Genomic DNA, 24,109 nt, shown 5'->3' on the forward strand with positions numbered 1-24,109 from the left:
GCTAGCAAGACACCTCTTTCGCTGACTGGCCCTATAATCACTTAATTCAAAATCACTTAATTCAAATCACTTAATTCAAACAAGGGATAATGCAAGCTAGCCCAGTTGCTGATCTGTCTATTAATGAATGACAGGGAAGCAAAACTAGCAATGGGAAAACACAAAAAGAGTTGTAACTGTTGCTTTTAGCATTATTGTTTTTCACTGCTTAAATACCTGTCTGTAGCTTAGATGCACGCCTGTGTACGTGCATGCACAGGTTATGTTGAGCCATAACAACTGCATAGCTATAAGAAAGGGAAAAGATCATCCCAGAATAATTTCCACAGGAGTTTTTATTTTATAGAAGAATGTCTACTTTCAGAGTCCTTCAAAATTTTGAAATGTTTGGAATGAGAGCTGGAGTCTCTGTAACTCTCCAGAGAAACAGAAAGCTTTTAGATATCTTATATGATTCTTAAAATTAGTATTTTTAGTATCATTATTGTTGTTATGTGAAGTGTATGCTTCAGAGATGTTCTAGGTTGTCACCTATTTTTATGTTTGTTGTTGATCAATCAGAGTTTGAATAGTTTCTGCTACTCTGAAAAAGCTTAAGCTCTGAACTGGTGGGCAGGAGAAGGGAGAGGATGCAAACTGAGAAGGGAAGCTGCGTTAACGAAGACTAAATGATGACAGGAACTCAGTACTTGGACTGCAATGCATGTTTTCCCCCATCTAATTGGTCTTTCCCTTTTCTGTGCTGGCAGTTTGCACTTCCAGATACGATTACAGGAGAAACAGAAATAATCTTCTTAAATAAAAATACTCACTGATATAGAGATAAATTCCTTCCTAGAATTGTTAATAATATAATTAGATTAATTAATATCTAAACAGATATTTTCCACTTCAAAATCTTCTGAATGTTGCATACTGATCCTCATGGTGTTTCAATGACTTACTCTAGAAAGCAGAATAGAATTGGTACTTCTTGGATGTTATATGCATTGCCTCACTGCCCCTGTTTACTGCTTCATGTACTGAAGATGTGAAAAGTTCACCTAAAGCAGAGTTACTTTACAAGGTAACTCATCCCACAGCACTCTGAAGACTATGGCAAGAGCCAGCTGGAGTGGTGGGGTCCATTTGCTGGGTGAAGCAGCAATAGAGCCTGTTCAGTCCCACTTTGCTGTCATAAGCATCAACTAGATAAGAGAAATCAAAATGAGTGCTCAACTGGTACTTCCAAGCATATTTTGATTCTGATTCCCTTGAAGGAAAGGAGGGTTCTCCATGTACATGTGTAAAAATAACCTGTCTAGCAAGGGCATCAATAATTGTGAAATGATCTTCCAAAACATTTAGTTACAGTAATGAGATTAATACTCCAGGAATGGTCATAAACATCTACAAGATTTAGTCAAAGGCCCGAATCAATCAGTATTCCACCGCTATTCCTTTAAGCTTCGGCACAGGCTTTGCTGTCATGTTTAGACTTCTACACTACAGAGGGCACACCAGCAGAGATATCTCCTTACAGAGTGTCTTCAAACTGGTATGCCTCCTTAGTAAGGATTAGATGTTTTGTGTTACCACTTACAGCAAAAACCAAGGGGGAGGAAGTGGGTCATTTCTGCTGTGTGGCAATAATAAACCATTTTCATTGTAATCACCCAAATCCGTTATTTTGCTTAGCTTCTTCAGCACTCTTTCCCAGCTGTGCTATGGCTGAATGACAGTGTGACACTTCGGAGAATGTGTCTGTCCAATTATGAATTCTGTTCAGTTTTGTGAACACTATTTGTAATTGCAATAACCACAGGGGATTAAATCACCCTTTATTTTTTGTGTGCAAAATTGCAACGCATTGTGGGGATACAATCTGAAAGATTGTGACAAAGAAATAAAATTTTACCATCACAGAATGACTCTTCCCAGCTTGAATAACGGTGCTACTGTCAGCAGGGCTTTTGATTGAAATGGATTTTAGACAGAAAACTGAACCAAGCCTGGCCTGCCCTGAGATACCCAGAGTCCTCCAAGTTCCACCTCACCCAGTGACTCAGAGAACTGATTTACACCACTTGGCCAAGAAAGCATGGGAGCTTTGCCTGTTAGCCTGCAACATGATGTGGAAATACTTTGAACAAGCAATTCCACCTCACCCAGTGACTCAGAGAACTGATTTACACCACTTGGCCAAGAAAGCATGGGAGCTTTGCCTGTTAGCCTGCAACATGATGTGGAAATACTTTGAACAAGCAAACGCTGTACAGGAGCATTAAAAATAAAATACTTTAATAGATTACAACATGGTAATACAGAAAACGCTGTAAATTACTGTTAGCAGCCTTTATCAGCTCTTGGGTCTGTGAAAACAAAGATTTTGCAGTAGGGGGCACCTTTTAAAAAAACTGTCCCGGTTATGAGAAGCAGTATAGCTGCACAGCATGAATTACTCCACATTGAGTAAGCCAATGTGCTGCCTGACTGTATGTCAGCTGAGGCTCTGGAGTACTAACAGACTAGAAACGTGGTTGTCTTCCATTTACAAAGGTGTTTGTTTACACGGTATATTGATGTCAGACTGCACGGTGTGGTGAGCTGACTGAACCAGGCTATACCTTCCACCTCACATTCGATCATGTTTAGTCACGGTAAGCCAAGACAACAAACGGAGAAAAATCACGCATGTGGCAAAGCAGTTCTATGCATGTCTTTTCTTTCAGCACTATAGTACTTTTATTAAAGAGTATGATGTCAGTTTTAGGATAGTTTCAGGTACTAATTACTAGTTCCAAGGTATAGTCAGGCTGTGATTTTTTTCTGCTGAGTTCAGTGAGCTTTGGATTCCATCCCACATCAGCAATTTGGGTCTCTTAGTATGAAAATTAAATGCATTCCAAAACCAGTGTTAAAACTAAGAGAATTTAATAGCTGTCAAAGCTGTATACAAAGATACAAATTGGCCTAGGCATGGGTAGGAAGATGGTAACCATCTGGACAGCTTTCATGTGTTAACTACATGTTCCTGAGGTTAGGGCTTTGGCATTTCATTGTTTCCGAGTTTACAGCCAGGCACAAGGCACCTGAGCAGAACTCGCATTTGGAGTTTCTCAAAGGTCTGGACGTCTTTTATATGGCCTCTGGTTCAACACCTTTTGCTTGTTGAAACATTGCCAAAACCAGCCTTTGTGAGGCTTGGCTCACTATTTCTCATCAAGGTACAGGACTCCACAAAGGGACCAGCATTACTTCAATGCTTTAGCTAAAGCTAAAGTCTTGTCAGTTTAGTTACTTAAGAGTTCATGCTTCTTGATCTGATAGCCTAAGGAAACAGGCTGCCAGGAGACCAATATTCCAGTTTCATTAGCTTGCTGGGCAAAACTCAAGGCAAAAGCTGCTGCGGCAGTTGAATATTTCTAATGTTCACATCCGACAGGACTAGGCATTTGTGAAGTTACTGGTTATAAGCTCCAGCTCATTGCAAAACCTCCTGTGATCGGTAGCTATGGCATGTCAGGTTTATTTCAATACCGAGGGAGACTAATCTGTATCCCTGACAGTCTGCACCAATGTGAAGGTGAAGGTCTCTGGGATGCCTCCAGTTCAGGTTCTCTGCATGCCGGGTTGAGGTGACAGCACAGGACTGGGTTAAACTCCTGGCTCAGCACCTATTCTTGGTCGGATGATAAGTACACCCAGGTTTCTGTGAGGTCAAAGGAATGGTATCTATAGATTACTGAGATGACAGGGAACTTTTTGAAAGGTAATGGCTCAACAACTGCTGCTGAAAGGTAACAAACCGCAAGTCCTCGTAAGATCATTAATCCAAGGCTGTCCTTGTGGGAATTCGCTGTCAAGAAGCTCAAAGCCTTTGCCTTTCTGGGCTGATCTTGAAGGTTAGATTTCTGGTTTTCAAACTGTTGATTGTACAATCTGTTTGAGGTTACTAATCGTAAATTTGAGTCTTTTTGATCAGATGTTTGGGCATTTTGAGGTCATCAACTCTTCAGAGATTGATATGACAGAACAAGGTTCAGGGAGCCAGTGTATCCAGCTTCTTCTGCTGTTACCAAAGTATGTGTTTTTTGTAGAATCACTGGGATATCACAGTTAGTTGCATGGTCTAATAATGTGCTTCGGTATTATTGTTACGTAAATCAGGATATATAGGACAAGTGGAGGGTTTTTTTCCAGTTTTAAATCAATTTATCATATATTTATTGTATATGGCTACTGATGGAAATTAGATATAATATGATCAATATTTTACTGGCTTCACAGATTTTTCTTAAGCAAAAGACAGTAACTTTTGGTTTATATCCTTCGGAATAACATTTTTGTCAGCCTCCTGACATAGCAGTCTGTACTGAAGTTTGGTATAGTGCAAGGCTGAGCATGGGGTGAGGCGAAATGAATCATGTGGGTTGTCATGCACAGTCAGAGCTATGAAGAGCTAATTTAGCAGTGGATTACAGAAAAAAACATAACAAACATGTAAAAGCAGAGAGACTTTGGAAATATTTTTGAACAGAAAAAAGATTTACATTTAGAGTCTGAATAAAATGTCCTTTGCTTTCAGTATATTGTTCTTGTGAAATCACTCATATTGTCTTCTTGCTAATAGGTAAAAAATGGCATTAAAATTTCTGGTGTGCAGTCACCATTTAAACATACTGTAACAAAGATGAAAATAAAATTAGACTCATCAAAATATTTTCTGATAAGTGCAGCAGTATGCAATAAAGGAAAAAAGATATTAAAATGTAATAATTATTTTTAAATTCTCCATTTTTCTTTTAACTTGAGATATTCAAAAAGTCCAGAGAATTAGGCGTGTGGTGCTAAGGTACACAGGTAGATGACTAAGCCCTGACATGAGATTTGGGTAACTGAACAGACCCTGGGAAACTACCAGGTACGACATGAGAAATTGCTGGACGTAACAAATAACAGAGTGAGCAGAGGACAAAAGTTACAGATAGTGCTGTTAGGGATGGCCAGATTTTATACGTGTTTTATGGGGTTTATGTGACAGAAAGCCACATTTTAGAAATATTTGGAAGGGAACACTGGGGACCTTTTGGGGAAACGGTCTGAAAGGCAGCACTTAGGGAACCGTATCAGTAACACCAAGATTGCCTAGGAAATGTTATCAGAAATATCAAATTTGTGTACTGATGTAGAAAAAAACTACTTCTATGGGGAAAAAGTAACTAGGGGCAAGTCGTTTATTTAAGAGGAGCCCAGGGCAGAGAAGGAGAGATTACAGTAGTCAGGGGAAGAACCAACACGGGGAACTGGTGGGAAGGGGCTAAAAAAGGAGCCTGTGTGGGGTCTGCGTGACCGGCTGTGCCCGTGCTGTGTGAGCGTGCATGTGTGTGCATCTGCACCCCTGGAATAGGTGCTCAGCCAGCTGGTGGGCCAGCAAGGAGGAAGGGAACCACTCCCATGCGCGCTGAAGCCCACTGGTTTTGGCTACGCAGAATTCCCACAGAATGTCAATAGACGGAGATTTCATTGAAAAAGTTCCAAAATTTTCCTTAAGAAACCACTTGCATAATTTACAACATTAATAAGAATTCCAGGAAAACTGTACCTTCTGATATTTTTCTGGTGATTTTTCATAAAGAAACTAAACTTAAAACATATGTTTTATCGTATTTAGAAAATATCGTTATTTAAGCTCTCTCTGCTTTTTAAAGTAAAACACTGAAATCCCCTTATCACCTGAGCACATTGCATATAAGGTCATTTTTTCTCTGATTAGTACTCTGTTTCTCTAGGTGTATAAATAATTATTCCTCAATCCTTTTACAAGCTGTATAGGAGCTTATTTGTACAAATAATTACTCAGTCATCTGTGTGAAAAGTGCTACAGGTTTTACAAACTGAAAAAAAATCTAGGGGAGATTAAAAGTAAGCATCAAACAGAAATAGAAAGAGCTTTTTATTTTGAGTATTTTTTGCAGTCTGAGTAGTAAGGGCATTTTTTTTTCTTCTGTATGTAAAAAGAACAGAATACGTAAGCTTTGATTAATCTGTGTTTACTGTAGCAACAATACAAAATTTTACTACAAATGCATTATTATAAGTTTTTTTTTAAAGAGAAACAACCCCTCACACCTGATTAAAACTGGTATTACATGATGATTTAAATAATGTTATTTCTCTGACCTTTCTCTGACCCTTCATACAGACCCCTTCACACAGACCCCTTCACACAGGGTTCCTCCCCTCGTTTGCTCATTTGTTCCCAAAGTTTTAGATATTTTCTATTATAAAGTTTACTACTATTTTATATAAAAATTAAGGATTATCTACTAAGATATCTCTGTTTTATGATTTGCTCTCTTGATTATATTTCTTTATTGTATGGGCTTATTCTTATTCTCCAGATCCAGCAATAACAATGTTACTATTTATTACTTTGGGTCCACTTTCCTCCCAAGCGCTCATTCTTTTCTCTGTATGCTATTTCACATTTTGCTCCCTTTCTTCTTCCTGTCTGTCTCTCCACTGACATGAACTTTCCCATTCCCGAGGCGAGGATAAAACTGCTCTAGGCAAAACAGACAGAGAGAAATATATGTGTAAACAGTGTAAATGGACCACCTGAGAGGACGTTTGCCCCAAAACTGACAACGTTCAAGAGGAAGACAGCTGTCAGTCGGGTGAAGCAGTAACCAGACGTTGCCCCACCAGCATCGTAACCACCACCTGGGCTGGCCCTCGGCCAGCACCCAGCTTGTGGGGCGACACTGCAGGGTCAGCACCCAGGGACACTCCTCGGGTGTGCGGCTGTGACTCCTGGGGAGCTTGGGGGACAGGGACATGATTGCCTTTGTTCGTGTCAGAAGAGAGCTCTTGGGATCAGTTGCAGAAGTATACCTGGGAATTAAAGGTGTATATTTACTGCTTGTAGGCATCTAACGCTGTGGTTTTGTATCTATTGTATTACCAGTATTGATCCTGAATATATCCTGACAATTAATTCTTAAGCATCAATAAAATGTTTCAATTCCAATTTGATTTAAATCACATGAAAGCACTTTTTCTTTGCAACAGGTATCTACGCCACCGATGCACAGAGGCAGGTGCTCTGAAGCCCACGGGATTGGTTACAGAGGGTAAAGCTGGATGTGTGACAGGTATCTTTTATAATAAAAGATTTATTTGAAAAAAGTCAGTATTACACCTAGTGGAGAATCTTTCCCCAGGATCTTTTCTTCCTTTCCTCATCCAAGTAATTTTTTAATTCCTAAGACTATAGATTTATTTTTTTCGTAACGGAAGGCTAGTACTTCTTGTGGTGGAATAGGCATGGATTTTGTCAAAGGTTTTCTTTCAGATTTTCTACGGCAGAGTTGAAGACAGTCCCCCTCAACTCATGGCTTTTATTTGTGTCCTTTAAAATATCTTGTCCCTTTTGGATGTACCTCAGCCTTCTCTTAACACTGGAGGAAGTGTACTGTACTATCAAATTTAGCTCAGAAGATAGGACCTCTTCCTAAAACACTTCAAACTAATCGCATTTCAGGAATTGATTTATAATTTTTATGTTATTCAGTGTTTTTCCACCCCCACGAGCCTTTCTGTGCTTTACTTCGTAACCTCATACCGTAGAAAAGAGATTAATTCTCTTCAAGCAGTACATAAAACAGCAGCCACAACTCCACTTCACATACTACATTCATTTTTACTACTGTCATTTGAAAATGTCAGGAGTCAGAGATCTCAACAGTCTGAGGACTAAATGAACAATTTGTTTGTGATACAAATAAATGTTTCCAGACTGCTAGACAACTTCCGGCGCCTGCATTACATACTTTCCAATGTGTGACCTTGACAGATCAGACATCAGCTTCTTCTCCAAAGGAAAAAAACAAGGGGAGGAGGAAGGGGGAGGAGTGTGGTGTTGCATCTTTATTTATCTGAAAGCATATTTCTATTTTTTCAGCCAACTGAATGGAGGATGGCGGAATGAAGTGTCCATGACAGCAAGAAAATTAAAAGCACTCTGTGGGTCATACTGGGTGCGTTTTAAGATGACTTTCCAGGGATGCATATGGCATACCTCAAAGGCAGTGCGAATAATTTTCTTCAATTTGTTAGCTGTTTTTTCAGGTGGCAGTTGAAAATGCTATGGTCACACAGATGCCTAAAATGCAGCACGAAACATGATTGCTTTCCACCAGATACATAGCTACAGACACTGCACACCGCCTAGCCCAGAGAAGGCAGAATTGTGCACGGCTGTGGGAAGGCACACTTTGTATGGAGCTCAGGCAGCAGATAGTGTGAACTGTGGCTGAAGCTTGAAAAACGGAAGAGGACTTTGTGGTTTGCGTGAAGACTCATGATTTAAGAGGTTCCAGTATCATAACTCCTGTCATTGAGATTACACTAGGAAGGAGAATAAGCACACAAGAAAGACAGGAACATTAAGCAGCTGCATAATTGCACGCCTATGGAAATTGCTTTAGCTACAATTTTTGAGTCCATGAAAAGGAGAAGAGAATCTTATAGCAGGATCAAATGGGAGCCTGCGTGAATAAAAATGCACAGGAAGAAAATTTATCCTACAAGCAAGAAATAAGATCAGAAATTTATAACTCCACAAACAAATAAATAGGAAGAGCAACCACATAACTCTTTGAGGAGTAGGAGAACTTATTGCAAGCTACAAGATTATCACCAAGCCAGGCACCTGGACCAAAATTTGTTCACAACATCTTTATGTGAGCTCAAGCCTCAGTCTTGTCTATATTATCTCCTCATCTGAATTGTCTGTCTTGTACAACCAAAATGCTAACTCAAGGCTGGAGTTGATCATTTGGGGCACCTACTATTGGGAAGCCAAGACTGAAACTAAGTACAGCTACCAAGGGCAGTACAGTTTTTTTCTAGACTTCCATATTTGTCTTGCCTGAAGCTGAAGAATGATGTCTGTTGTGTCCCATTCCTGTTTTCCTCAAGGGAAGGGCCAGCTATATCCCTGTACTGTTGTCAGCTCAAGAATTTTCGAGGGCTGGAAGGAAAGGGACTGTTTGTTGGGGTGTTTTTGGGGGGGAGGTGTTTGATAGTGAGAGAGGTATCTGAGAATAACTTATTTTTTTGTTTAAAAAATTGTAATTCATCCTTGTGTGTGGTCTGTTCCATTCCCTTTTTTCTCCTTTCTGTCACTATCAAACATCCTGCTTTTTTATACACGCCTTTCTTATCTAGAGGAGTTTTTAGTGCCCCTAGTTCATGTTTTCTTGCATTGTATTTCAGTGACCTTTATTGAGTTGCCTAGTTCTCAGATATTGTAACCACACAGCATCCTTGCTTCACTCATCCAACTTTTTTATTGGCACTTTCTGTTGTCATTTAACCTTTGTGTCCTTTTTTTTGTATAGACTGCTATAGAGATTGGGGGGGGGGGGGGGAAACAACAAAACAAAAAAAGCCAAGCTTACAAAATTCTGAGTGTTGGCAATTTCCATCAGTGCAATACAGAGTGGAGAAATCGCAGCTTCAAAACAAGGGTTTTGCACTAACATGACAAGTAATGTTTTTCCTACCAAAATCTACAATAGAGAATGAAAAGATTTTAAGATAGGATAAGTGGGTTTTTTCATCTTTGACTTGACAAGCATTTTATTTTCAAACCCCTTTTTTTTTTCTTCCAGCACTCATTGCAATGCAAAAATTCATGTCTTCCATCTGCAGTGCCAAATGAAAAAGACTCTCAAAGTCAAGCCAAAGAGGCACAAGAAGAACATAATTTTTTTTTTTTCTAATTCATGACCTCAATTACATAGGCCTGGGAGATGGAAGCACAGTGAGAGACTACATGCTTCCTTTAGTTCTAGCAATAAGGAAAACAAAATTTTAACATCAGAAATCTCTGATGAGTTTCTCATAATTTCTAAGAAAACACGTAACACATTTAATTTTCTACATTCTTAGTTTACTCATCTTTGGTACTTTCCATGACATTATGGATTAAAATAACCCATAATAACAATTAATAATGATTATTAATAATAATCCATAATAATAATTGATTTGTTGTATAGAAAAGGTTATTTAAATTCAAATTTTATGAAGAAATTATTACTTAAGTTCAAGGTAATTTCTAAATGTGTGATTTCCGAATTGTGAAATAACGTAACACAGCAGGCCTTATAATTATAGTAGACACGACTCACAGAAAAAAATTACGGAAACTTTTTAAAAGACTTACTATTTAAAAGAATAAGAAGCTTGCATTATACTACATCACTCCTTCTAATACGTGCAAGGGACTGCTCTGTTCCCGTGAATTGCTACTTGAAATAATAATCTTTTACTTACAACTTTACAAGCTGGTTTTGTGGGGAGGTTTGTAAAAAGGACAATACCTACAGGTGATTTAGTAAACATGAGGAACTTTTAGGAAATAAGGGCAGTATTTTCAGCTGAAAGTTATTAAAAATGTGCATTAGAGGGTAAAAAAAAAAAAGTATTATAGCTGTGGAAGTGTTTCTATATAACCACTTTTTATTGTCTTCTGTGAGATATTAGCCTTCAGAAAGTTCAGCACAATAATGTCTACAGAGAATACAGTAAAGAAAATACAGCAGTAAAGAAATCCTTTTGTGTATACATCACCTATACAAATACCATCCAAAAAGCCACAAGGTCTAAAGACAAGCTTTGTAATTTCTCACTGCTTAAGCTGTAAATAATTAGCTTTCTGTATGCTGAAATGTTGACTACTAGCATTAAATGTCAGCATCTCCATTAACCTTGCATCTTCGCTGTCAGGGTTGCATATAGTTTTGTTGCAGGGGGAATAAGGCAACTAACAGAAAATCTGGTATGTATCATTTTTTTAAAGCTATTTGTTTTCTATGAGGTCAAAATTATCAATTTTTTAGTCAATCACATATGTGGACATGTAATTAAACTCTACAGATACAGTTTAGTGACCCTGATGCACACAAAAAAAATTGAGCAAAACACTTCAGCTACAGCAAGTTGAACTTCTCATTAAATTGATAGCTCCTATCATTTTCAAGGCATAAACTACACAAAATTTATCTCAGTCACTAAAACATATACAGAGGCTAGAAAGCATCAAACTTGCCTGCCCCAAGAAAAGGCAAATTCATGCTCAGTCTTCTTTTTAAGAGTCTTCAAGTTCAGAATTCCCCAGCTTATGTTAGCAGTAGACGTGTTATAGGGGATTTCGGGAAAAGGAGATTCCTGGAATAGGAAATTCTTGGAAATCAGAAACTCCTAAAAATGGTCAAACTAACGGATATGAATGCCTTTCTATCCATCTCTATAGTTGCACGTAAATTAAAAGCAAACAGCTAGTTATAAATTAAGTAAATGCAACTACTCTGAATGGTCATCATTTTACCTTTTTACTTGAGAGTTGGAACAAATCTAGTATCTAAGTTTATTCTTTTTTCTTTCTGCATTAGTGACAAAAATGAACTATCTAATTTCTGATATGATTTCCTGGTTTGCAACAATTCCCTTGATCAGTGGCTGACTGGTTCTGAAAGTTACTGGTTTCCAGCCATAACCCAAATACCACAGCACATGTCAGCAGTCTGGCGTCCTCCAAGACTGCTCTTACTGTGTGACATACAGTAATATTTCCCAGGTGACCTCCCTGAATCAAATGACCTGCCCCTCTTCTTCCACATCACCTCAGGAGATGACAGAAGCTTCTTTCCCAGAACTGGTTATAACAAATCTTCTCCTCCCTTTTACAGTTCCATGGCATTTGTATTTCACCTAAGCACTTCATCGACGCCCATCACTATGGTATCTGCTGGTCTTTCTTTCTCTGAAATGATAATGAAGGAACAAAGTCTTATCAACAAGTGTGGGTGGCATTTGCTTTTCACTAGTGGCACCATGGCAGCTTTAATTTTATTCTGGCATTGAGTGAATTTTGCCAATTGTTGGCAGAGTATTGTTAATGATTTATAAAATATTCTTTTAATTGATGAAATGCACTCAGAGGCCTCCTAGGGAAAATAAGCAAGCTTGTATATATATGCAAGTAAGCCTAAAACCATTGTTATTAAAAACCAGAATGTCAACCAAAAGATCCTGGTCACTTATAGCAAAGCACTTTTCAAACACTATACTGCTCTAAACTTATGTGTTTTATCCCTTAAGAAGGATAAGGGACTACATAAATGACGTTAATTTTATTTTCATTCAGAGGTCTGGGGTTGACATGATTGCTCCCTAGATCAACTACATCCTCATAGACATTTACATTTAAGCATTTTTAAGTACAAATTCCTCCAAAGGGTCATAGCCAAGCCAAGATAGATTATTTTCATGAATAATTCTTGTGAGCTATGGTATCAAATGCTTTACTAAGTTCAGATATTAATCTAATGCATTCTACTGTTCTCCCCAGAATATGGAAATTAGAGTCAGTGGTTCAGAAAATTCCTCAGTGAGGCTGGAGGTCCTTGTGGCTGAAGCTATGAAATATAATGTCTTTTGCTTCAAGGATGGATGGATCAATGAATAAAAATGGGATAAGTAGCCTACATCCTTTCAAAGCTCCTGGAGGTGTAGGAAGCCTTATTACAGTGTGCGTGTGTGTGAATTTGCCTTCACACACTCTGGTTAGACAAATCTGCATCAAAGCATAAGGCATAATGTGAATGAGATACATGTTGGATTCAGACACATAAATCATTTGGGAAGGTTGCTGAGCCCGTTTCCTTTGTGCACTGTCTTCTAGAATTTAACTGTAGTCATGAACCCAGTGGAAGGCCCCCGGGTTTAGAAGAAAATCAACCATGAAAAATCCCCATTCTTATACTAAGCAAGGCCAGATTGTGGCTGAGATTTGCATATAAATGTACAAAGGTGGAAGGGCTTTTTTCTTGAACCATCAAAAGAAAGCTCTAGTGTGACTGAGGAGTAAAGTCAGGTTCTCTCCTTGCAAACTTGCAGGCATTAGTTTCCCAAAAGTACAGAGAATGGACATGGATGAAGGTAAGGCTTCTGCTCCCTTATTTATGTATGGATCAAGGTTCCCTATCAGCATAGGGCTACTAAATTCAGTAGTGCCATTATCGAAACAATGTCTGTAAACTTCACTTATAGGACAAAACTCCAGTCTGCTAAATGTTCTGTAAAAACAGAACTAAACCCATCCTTTAATCCACAAGGATAGTACAGGGAACTCAAGTAGCTCCAAGACAAATTTTAATAATATTAATTGGAAACCTGACTGCAGGGTTATTCTCTTAATCTCTTGTACCGCCCTCTCCCCTTCAACAGCTTCCCATAGGATACCAAAACAATATAGCCCTCAACAGCAAACTACCGTAGCTCTTAAATTCTCTTATCTGGGGTTTATTTAGCATGTCTAATTCAGCAGAAGAGCCACCACTCTATCACTCAAAACCTATTCAGCTATTGTAAGATTCTGATTTTACTTCCAAGCTGTCATCTTTTACTGCCCTTGAGACAGGAAAATGTTTGTGAGAAGATCTGCTTTTCTGAAAAGGGATCTTACGGAAATGCTTGTTCTTAATATGCTACATTAGTGTCATATATAGCTTGCTTGAATGCACATGTATTTGCATTCTTGGAAATGAATTCACATACAGTACTAAAGTGGAATTATATATCTTATAACTGAAGACCATTTAAACATGTCCAAAGAAATATTGCTTATGAATAATCTTGTTCCAAGATTTTTGCAGTGAGGTATTTTGTTCAGAATTCTAAAGTTATGGGGAAACAAATAAATTTTGGGTTAATATGCTAGAATTTAATTAAAATTGCATCACTGAAAGTTGTTTTAAATATGAAACTCTCTTGCTTCTGTTGCAGGCAGCCTTTTCTCTGTTTTGAATTTCAGTTTAGATCTAACTCTTCAAAATCAACATGGACTCATTTTCCTTTTTTCAAAAAAGGATTACATAGAACCGTATCAAACATATATCTCTGTGTGTTAAAAAACTGGGATTCCAGTTTCTCTTTCTAATGGAGATCAGAAACCTCATCAGCTTTCCCCCCCCCCACCCCAGGAATATTTTCATTAACATAACCTTCTGTTATTAGAAACAAAGGCAAAAGCGAAGTCCAAAGAAAGTCACAATCTATGAAGAGTCACTGGAGATGAAGGCTCTGGTGATAAGACCCAAAGCAGATGAAAATTAGAAAGAAGGGCAGTAGAAATAGAGATACTGAGAAATAGAGATACTGAGAAATAAAATAAGCTTAGATGTGGGCAGTGAGGAAGGAAGGTGGTGGAAGTAGAAATGAACAAGACTAGTAGAGGCAAAAAAACCAAAAGCCGTAGCAGAAATTTGACATCATAAAAAAACTGGCTTTCCACTCATCTCTTATCACATCCAATTAACCTGGCTGTTGTTGGGGAATTTTTATGGCACCCCTTGAGGTAAATTAAACACGTTTGTGCTTAAATACAAAAAAAAAGAAAAAAGAGCAACACATAAGGCAGAGTCCTACCTCCATAAGCAGTTCTACAAGGAGTCTGCAAAGATGCATCACTAGCTGGTTCCTTATATACGCTTGCACCAGCACCCATCCCGTGAGCAGTGGCATGGGGTGCCACAGCCTGGCCTTGGGTCCATCCCCCGCCCAGCTCTGCTGCCCAAAGGTGGCCCCTGAGCATGCCAGGATGGCTACAGGACAATGTTGTGGCTGTTCCTTCTCTCATCACCAAGGGAAACTTCACTCCCTTGCAGGGAGTCCTTCAATCTCTGGCATTCCTGCTTCCACCCAGCTTAACCCCTTCTGCAGCGGGGCCTTCTTGCCCTCCGAGCCAGATCATTCCTCTGTCACCAATTACCTCTGCTGAGCAGTTACAATTTGAATTTCCCCTTCACTGTAAAATAGTGAATTATTATATATTCTGCAATATAGTTTAACCCTGTCTTATTTGTATGCATCTGGGAGTTTTCTAGGAAGTAAGCAGAACTTACCCTTGCTCAAAAAATTTCAAAAGCTTGTGGGTTGCTTCAGCAGCTTAGAAGCAAAGTACTAATACTCTCATGCATGTATACCTTCTGATGGTATTTCCAGTGTTTGCATTCCATAAGCACTTTTAGCACTGATGTAATACCTTCTGTTTCACAGATGAACAAAACCAGCTCTGGCCAGTTATTCAAGATCAAGTTGAAGGTAAATTATCTCAGACAATAAGGCAATATTGTGAAGTTCTGTGTAAGTGTGACTTGAATAAAACATGGCACACAGCGATGAGGAACTGAAAGCTGTTCTTGGCTAAGCCAGCTGGACACGTCTTTGAACTTATGAAATTCTCCCTTTAGAGAAACACTTTCTGCTTGTATCCTAAACTACAGATTTGTATCTCGGCACTCACATACACACACTAACCAATTTTAAATGGGCTGAAACATTTTTATCCTGTCAAAAGCATCAGCCCAGCCTACATTCATGACATTCAGCTTTTGAAAGTGCATACTCAGTAATAATGCATTGTGCGGGAAAGGAGAAATATTTTATGGCGACAGTAAAAATGTGCTTTTAATTTTCGATGCTAAGAAACTAATGCTTCATTACCATATTTCATTTCAATGTGGTTTTTAGTCCTATATCAAAAAATGACCACACGAATTTGCAACAACTACCTTGAAACTGTTAAGGGCCTTTCTTACCTTTTGGAAGCCCACAGTTTTGATCTGTGTGTTTCTTGTAGCAAAATGTTTACAGTGGTAACATTTCTATACCCAGATTGTTCCGTAAACATTACAGGCTAGTACTGCTCCTGTCTGTGTAAGTGAAAACAGTTTTTCAACTCAACTAGATCAACTCTGTAACAAATAAATTGATAATTACAATGTGCATTCCATCCCACTTTTAAATAATGAAAAAATATTTTGGATTTTGATGTGTGTGTGTATGTCCTGACAGAAATGAGTGGTAGGGAGGGTTAGCCTGACTGAAGCTTTCTGTCTCTTTCAATGAACCATAATATTAAAATAAAGCAGAATATTTGGGATCAGCTTCTTTTACATTCTGTTTCAATTCCCTTACATTTCAGCTGGAAATGTCAGAAGAAAGTCAGCTGCAAAATGTGTTTCCTTAAACAGCATAACCTGGCAAGAAGCCACTGCTTGTAGCCCCTCAGTTGACTGCAGCCCTTGGGACTAGGGGTATTGAAAAAGGAGCTATGGAAGATACCATGACCTGATGCTCCTCCAAACCCATACCTCAAGGTCAGCTGCAGCTTGGGCTCCCATGCCGTATTTCTGTGGTATGCACAAAGGTGAGTACAGCCCTTTCCCTATTACAGAGTTATAGATTTTTCTTTGGACTGCAAGGCAGTGCTCAATGATATCATTTCTCAGGAATGCGGATCATACTTCAGCCAATTCGGGTATTAAAATTGGATTCTTCCTTTTCTTGTGACCAGCCTTTACCATGGACCCAAGATCTCAATATATAAATTGATTTTTTTACAAAAGTAACCTTCAGCTTCAAGAGGTGAGTTGTGTGCTTTTGGAGATGGACCAAATACTGGAATGGAGGTGCCCAGGTCAAGAAAAAGATATGACAAGTGCTGATGACTCACAGTAGGAATTCAAGGATGACAAAATGCAGGGAAAAAAAGGCTGTTGTTGCTGTGTGTGTCATCCCCTCTGCATATCACAGGGCGTGAAAACCCATAATCCTTTCTTTCCATTTCAAAGTTCTAGAAACATTTGCATTAGCCGTAGCAGTCAATATTGTGATCAGTTTGCTACACATCTGTTTGAAAGAGGTCCAAAATTGAAAGACGTGTATTCACCAGGAGACATGGTAGCACTTCTGAGATCTTTTGATAGTCTTTTAATACTACACTGCTAATATTCAATCATAATGTAGCATCAACAGCAAACTTGTGCATTGAAATACCCATTTAAAGAGAGCTTATTTTAAACTTGTGCCTTCATTACCCTTGAGTATGTCTTCTGTGAATGATGGTACTTAAATTAAGTCATTAATTGTATGTCTCCTTTTATGTAGGCAGAAAATTTTTTTTTTAGCTGGCAATTTATACAAATGTATTACATAAATTTTTCTTTATTTCACTGGCTGTGCATCAGCTTTCAAAACCTATGATGTTTCAGAAAAAGTTATGAAGCAAATATTAAAAGAAATGGCAGAATTTTAAAATTATTTGTCTATATGTAACCTTCCATACACATGCTTCCTGCTGTGAATCTTGTCTCTCCTGCCGGAGTTCCTCTCCTGATTTTCCTCTCCTCTGAGTAAGCATTTGATAACATATAGCTCCATATTTGAAGCAGACTAATAATACAACTTTAGAATAACATTTTTTCAGCCCAGTTTTCTAGATTTAGTGACTCAAAATGACAATCATGTTTAGCTGGAAATACCAAGATGAAAAATGCTTAGAATTTGCTCATTTTCTGTTTCCCAAACAATTACTGTTTCAGCCTTGAACTATATAATCTCATGAAAAAGTTATCCACCATTTTGGGCAACTGCAGACATTTTTCAGGGCATGGCTTTGAAATGAGATTCATGACACATAAAATATGATACCTGCATTCAGGAAGAACAAATGGTATGCAAACTTCAAGACACTGTTCATGTCGTTACAAACACAGGCGACACTAGAAAATGTACTAACAGATTAAATCATGTAATCTCTTACCTCTGTCTAAGAAATAAAAATTCATGAGGGAGTAAAGGATGGAAGTACTATCAATGAGCTGCTAAACCGGTGTGGACTGATCTCAGAGAGGCATGTCAGCAATATCACCTGTTGATATGCTAGTTAGTGCTCCCAAATATTAACATAATGTTAAAATTTCACATACTGGTACACGTAATTGTATAGTGAAATAGCCTCTTGATTCCATATGAATGTGCATCATGACACTACGTTACTGCACAAGACATTAAGGTTAACACTATTGATAGCATTAGTAGCACAAGATTAATAACATATGCCATGCCACAAAAATTATGCCGTCATATGCAGCAACTTCTGTGTTTACAGCATATTATGATGGCAGAGTACATGGTAAGTGCTATAAAGAATGTTTCAGTTGAACAAAGCTTAACTAATGTTACCCTAAGTCCTTCTGAATTTGTTGTTGCAGCCTTCTTTCTTTCTGCACAAAACCTTTGTGTTTTAATAGTGACAGGTCACTATCTGGCTTTGAGATAAGGAGGAAAACAAAGAAGTTGTCCCAGGACTATGTAATTAGCAAGGCCATTGGTGGCTTATGTTAGCAATCTAATTCAGAAAGCAATAAATAGTGAAAACAATGGTCTACCCAGGGGGAGCTCTGTACAGGAACATCCAACACCGTGTTGAAGTCAAAGCCCAAGGTGGCACAGCTACAGCTAGGGGCTGGATCTCCAGCCAGGAGTCAGGCATATCAAGTGCTGAGAGTGAGTGTCCTGTCCCCTTGGGTGCAAGGTGACCGTTTGAACTGGAATGGAGGATCTGTGGCCTTGGCAGGCACGAGTGTGAAATGATAGCTGAGCACTTGGTTTCTGCAATGTAACAATTATAAGGTTCCCAACTATGTTGAAGCTTGGCGTTTTTACAATGTACTTTTCCTTTTCTTTAAAAGCAAAAAAGGAAGACAATTTCATTCAGACAAGTAATTCTCTGAAGACATATGCCATCTTTAGAGTTTTACCTTCAAGGTCTTAACAACTGTTTGATTTTGAGATCATACTGTGTATAGAAGGTTAATTCAGTGACACTAGAACAAGAATGGAAAGTGGCAAACTCAGAAATATACTTGAGATAAGACTTGACATGGTTTAATGGAGAAAGATATGTTACTCTTGAAAACACTGTTGCTTTTACAGGATTTTTTTTTTCTTTTTGAAAGAATTTGTTGTTAAAGTCCCACCTTCAGAGTCTGACCAGCAATATAAAATAGCCACACCTATAGACAGACTGGAACTAATATTTCTCCCTCTTAATAGTGTAATTGTAGTTGAGATACTGAATAACAAAAGCCAAACACAAAATTATTTGTTAAATATCACTCTCTAAAGTCATGAAAATTGTAAAGAAGTAAGAAAAAAACAAACAGACTATAAAATGAAAGAGTTGGTAAGTTTGAAAAATTATGTTGGATATTCTTTAGAAGTATGGCAAGATGAAACTTTTTGGATTTCAAGGGACATCTATTTCCAAAACAGTAACTTCATCAAGCATGGACTTCGTATCATGGATGTTCAGCTGTTGATACAGGAGCATCAGGTGGAGACACAAAAAGGGTTTAGCCAAAACATTCCATAGTTCTTACAATCAAAAATAGTAATTTAAATTTAATAGGTGCCAAATGTGAAGTACAAGAACCAGGCTGTCTTAACACAAAAGTATGTAATCATATTGTTGTCTTTGGAACTAACTCCAACTCTGTGGACCAGCCTCACCAGTAATTGAGCTGGGGGGAAGAAGAAGGAAGGGGGGACATTCAGACTTATGGCGTTTGTCTTCCCAAGTCACCATTACGCGCGATGGAGCCCTGCTTTCCTGGAGATGGCTGAACACCTGCCTGCTGATGGGAAGTGATGAATGAGTTCCTTGTTTTGCTTTGCTTGCGTGCGCGGCTTTTGCTTTCCCTATTAAACTGTCTTTATCTCAACCCACGAGTTTTCTCACTTTTACCCTTCCGATTCTCTCCCCGTCCCACTGTGGGGGGAGTGAGTGAGCGTCTGGGTGGGGCTCAGGGGCCGGCTGGGGTTAAAGCACAACACTCCTGCAATAATATTTCCTCTTAATATGAAAGCATGCTGTACTTCAGATTACAAGGAACTTCAGAGCCTCCTCACAGGGGTACTTAGATCAATTCTCCTACACGAGAGATGGAGGACAGGCTTAAGCAAGGAGTAGGAGGGCAGATTTCAGAGGTGTAAGGGGTAGTCTTAATTTCACTAAACCTGTTATTCAGCTTTCCTTGAATAGTTTTATACAAAGGAAAATGTTTTTCTCTCCATTCTCTTTTTTTCAAGTATGTACACATGGAGCCATAGAAATGTATTTACTGTTTACATCAGGGCTTCTATGTTGAGGATTTGGGTGTTATTCTGATTTGTTACTTACTCCTTCTTGTCATGTAGAAAGATGAGAGACACTTCCTGGTGTTTCAAATATGTAACACCTATACTATGTGTCTCAGTAGAGTCTTGATTTAGATACCATAGGTATTTGTAGGTGGGAGAGATACTCATGAAATATATAATTATTTGTTATGAATTAGGGTATCAGAATGTAGCTCTAAAGAGAAAATAGAACTTGAATTTCTGGGATGGTACACAGAAAAAAAGGATTATGTGTGTGTATCATTTTGTAAGGATTTATCATAAAACATGTGAGCACAAGAAAATCTGCCTAGAATTTTGAATCTAAATATTTTTATTTATAGTGGATTAATATATATTTATGCTATAGCACAGGTAACTTCCAAGTTGTCATACCCTCTGCAAGCTCATGATTTATTCTTGAATAACTTTGTCCCCGATCACAATCTCTAAGAAAAAGCTAAACCAAGCCCTGGCTTTTTTAAAACTGTTTTATTTTGCAATTTTTTTATGGTCCAATATTAAAACAAAAGAGCTGCTTAAATGAAAATAATTGTATCTATTCATTTCAGGAAGTCTTCTGTGAAAATTACAGCCTTTCCATGTCGATTTTGAGGGTATCATTAGTGTTTTGAAAATTCTGTTGCATCAATTATTTTGTTTTAAAGATAAGTTGTGTCCTGAAGGATTGTTTATAAACAGTTTTCCCAGATTACTTTATGACCTTGTGGATTCATGGTTTGAGCTCCAGCTATCTGACAAAGCTTTGTGACTCATTTTCTGCTTGCCTTTTCAGGTGTATCATGCAGGACTATTAGGAGAGCACGTCTATCCCTCATTATCCTTGGAAGCTGACAAATCTGGTGAAACAGAAATGACACCAAAAAGAATGATATCTCTCTTTTATCTTTACTTTAATTGCAGATTTGTGTGAAGTCATGCTGCTTTTCTGTAAGTTATCTGAAGGTTTGAACTGCTGATTTTTTTTGTTATTTTAGCTCAGATTGTTTTAATTCCTATTGTGGCACAAAATATTTTCTTAATCTCTGTGTTGGTAGTGAACCAGTTGTGCGCAAATTGCAGTATCTGAATTTTATTTAGCTATTCTTACTGAGCTAAAGCTTGGTCAGCATTCCTACATACAAAAATTTACATCCATTTGCTGTTATCCTATTGCTCCAAATTAATAATTTTCCCCAAACATCTGATGACACAAAAGAGTGCCCAAATATTCAAGTAAGAATTATTCCTAGCAAGCAATGATGCAAACTTGTCCTTCAAATGAAACTGTTTTTACGGTTTGCAAAACTATAGAGCATTTCGTAAATATAAAAATGCTCTTTACATTCTCTTCAAATGAACATATTTAAAACAAATGATTACATGCAAGCCACAGTGCACCATTTCTAACAGAAATACACATCACGTTTGGAGATGTCCATATGGTTCCCTGCCCAGTGTATATTCATGTCACTGGTTTAAAGGTTATCATTTTCTTTATTGAATTGAGGAAAAGGAATCGTGTTGGTAAAGCACTAAATCCAGCATATGGCCTATGGGAGTTCAGTTTTTTAGTCCCCCAGGGAGCTTTTATATGACCATTGATAAATACCTCTGTGCTGCATTGCAGCCATCTAAGAAACAAGGGTGATAAATATGTCTTTTTCCAACTCCCTTTTTGCTGTTACTCATCCAAGTCCTAAGCACTCTCAGACTGTGTTCTGCTGTAGGAAGCATTGGGCATGCACAGAGAGGGGATATTAGGTTCTACAGTGATGCAAATGCTGGTAACTGTGTCCTGCAAAAAACTGCAACAGTAAAAAATACGACTCAAGTAATGCAACACAGCTGCACAACCGTGGATCTGAATCCTGTTTTATTATTAATGTCTTGCTTCAGGACAAGAAGATTGCTTCTCACTAAGATGCAGGGGCTTTGTCTTAAGAAATGAAGAATTTCACAATTTAGAAATGACAACAGGCATGACTCGTAAAAATCTGTGATCTGTTTTCTTGCACTGAAAACTAGAGTAACATGCTGGCTAACCAGTTTGGCACGTTCTAAAAGATCTTTTTTTTAGCACAAGTGATTGTCATTCTCACTGCTGGACACTGATAATTTATGAAATAAAGGATCATGTCCAATGAAGTGCACACAATACAGAACCAAAACCTGAGGAAATGCCAGGTTCAAGCTCAGCTGAAGACTCTAATTCAGGAAAGGATCTTTTAAAAATGTCTGGAACTTACAATTTAGGAATCCTTTGCAGCAAAGCAATCTTTCTATGTTTACTGCTTACTGGTCATCACAGTACGCAGCATGCTTTTTAAGTTCCACAGGTTTCCATCTCTGGTGTTAACTCTTAAATGCTTATAAAGCTTTTGGAATGGTCTTGAATACAGGCTTATACTAAGCTCTCATATAAGTATGGAATATGTTCCATACTTCCATATGTTATGGAAGATGCAGGTGTTTTCCTAAAACCATGAGCAGCCTTTAGTATCTACCTGTTGTGCATACTAGCACACTGCAATAATTACATAAATATATATATGTTTATATGTATAAATAAATAAATAACAAACAAATAAACATATTTTGATATATCTGGGTGAATGTTCCTTCTCAAAATACGTGAAGTTTTTATACAGCTCTCAGAGTTGTGCCCTCTGTACTCTGGTCAAAAACTTAACTTTATCAGATAAGAAATGCTATGGAACAATCAAGCTCCCTTCCCTGTTTCTGCATTTATGCTACTGTTGTCAACCCACATGATTTTCTTCCCCTTTTCTTCTTGCCTGCCTATATGAACTATTTCTCCTTACCGCTCTCTGAAGAATATTTTTTCTCTGAGTGTAGAAGATGCCTTAATAGCCTTATCACCAGCATTTTTTGGTGTAGGGCAAAAGGCTTTTTAAAAGGTTAAAATATAGGAACATCTAACATCAAATAAGAAGAAAAAAAAAATTAAAAAATGATTCAAGGGAAACTGCCTACTGGATTCAAATTCTCATCCTCTGCTATGCTGAAATGGCATCTTTCAGGAAACCACTCTGACCTCCCACCAGCTGTAAAGGGACAGACACCATGGGAACACTCATTTCCAGGAAATCTATCAAATTGTTAAAGTGCATTCCTTTAGGCATGAGCTAACACACCCTTCTGATCACTTGTTAAGAACTTGCTTCATCTGTTAAGCTCATTCATCTTACCAGGATTTATCAAACTTTTCATTATTTTTCTTCTATGCAGGCTGTCCGTCAGAGTTGCATTTCCTCACGTAACTCTGCCAATGCAGTTTGGCTAACTATCTGGTAGTACTAAAAGCTAATAAATCTTTTCAGGAGGACAGGCAGCCCTGAGAATGCTCTGAATTTAAAGTCTGATTTATGTCCTTGGCTTAGCAGAAAGATCCCCTCTGTAAGAACAGAAGCTCCAACACCTAAGAGAGCTGAAAATTCTTGAAGTGGCAAAATATTCCGTAAGTCTGGGCTGAAGTTTAACTCTGGATAATAAATCACACCTGGGCACTGTCTGAGAGCCTAAACCTTAACTGGCCTGTCTTTTACTTTAGGCTTTGAAAGCTGTCCTAACTGCCAATTAGATTTCTCTTCCCTGAGTAAAATAAAATTGCTGTTTGGAGTGAGATTTCATATTCGTCCACTGCAAAAATCATTCAAATTACTGGAAGGCCAGAAATCAATAAAATAAAGTGTCAGTGAATAAAAACCCATTAAGGAAGGAGAAACCCATTTCTAAACCCCCTTTTTTTCTAAAATCTTTTTGGATAGTCTGATAGAAAACTCACTGTAGTAGGTTTAGAAATATTTTGTTGCGTGTGTCTACTTCTCCAGATGTTTGAGCATCAAAGAAAGAATCTTTATAATACCATGTGTGTATTTTTGAAAGAAGAGTCTCAAGTGCCTGTATTATTTCATAGACTCACAGAGTAATTTAGATTGAGAGGATCTGGGGTCGTTTAGTCCAACGCCCTGCTGAAAGCAGGTCCTATTAGCTCAGGCTGCTCAGGACTTTTTCAGTTGAGTTTTGA

At 38.1% G+C, this 24,109-nt stretch overlaps 1 protein-coding gene across 1 annotated transcript in view; it reads right to left on the reverse strand.

The window, feature by feature from the left end:
- Positions 1–24,109, reverse strand: part of BRINP3 (BMP/retinoic acid inducible neural specific 3) — a 223,918-nt gene that overhangs the window by 125,509 nt on the left and 74,300 nt on the right. The gene's annotated exons all lie outside the window — the stretch shown is intronic.

Source organism: Calonectris borealis, chromosome 8, assembly GCF_964195595.1.
Source record: "Calonectris borealis chromosome 8, bCalBor7.hap1.2, whole genome shotgun sequence".
Taxonomy (NCBI): Eukaryota; Metazoa; Chordata; class Aves; order Procellariiformes; family Procellariidae; genus Calonectris; species Calonectris borealis.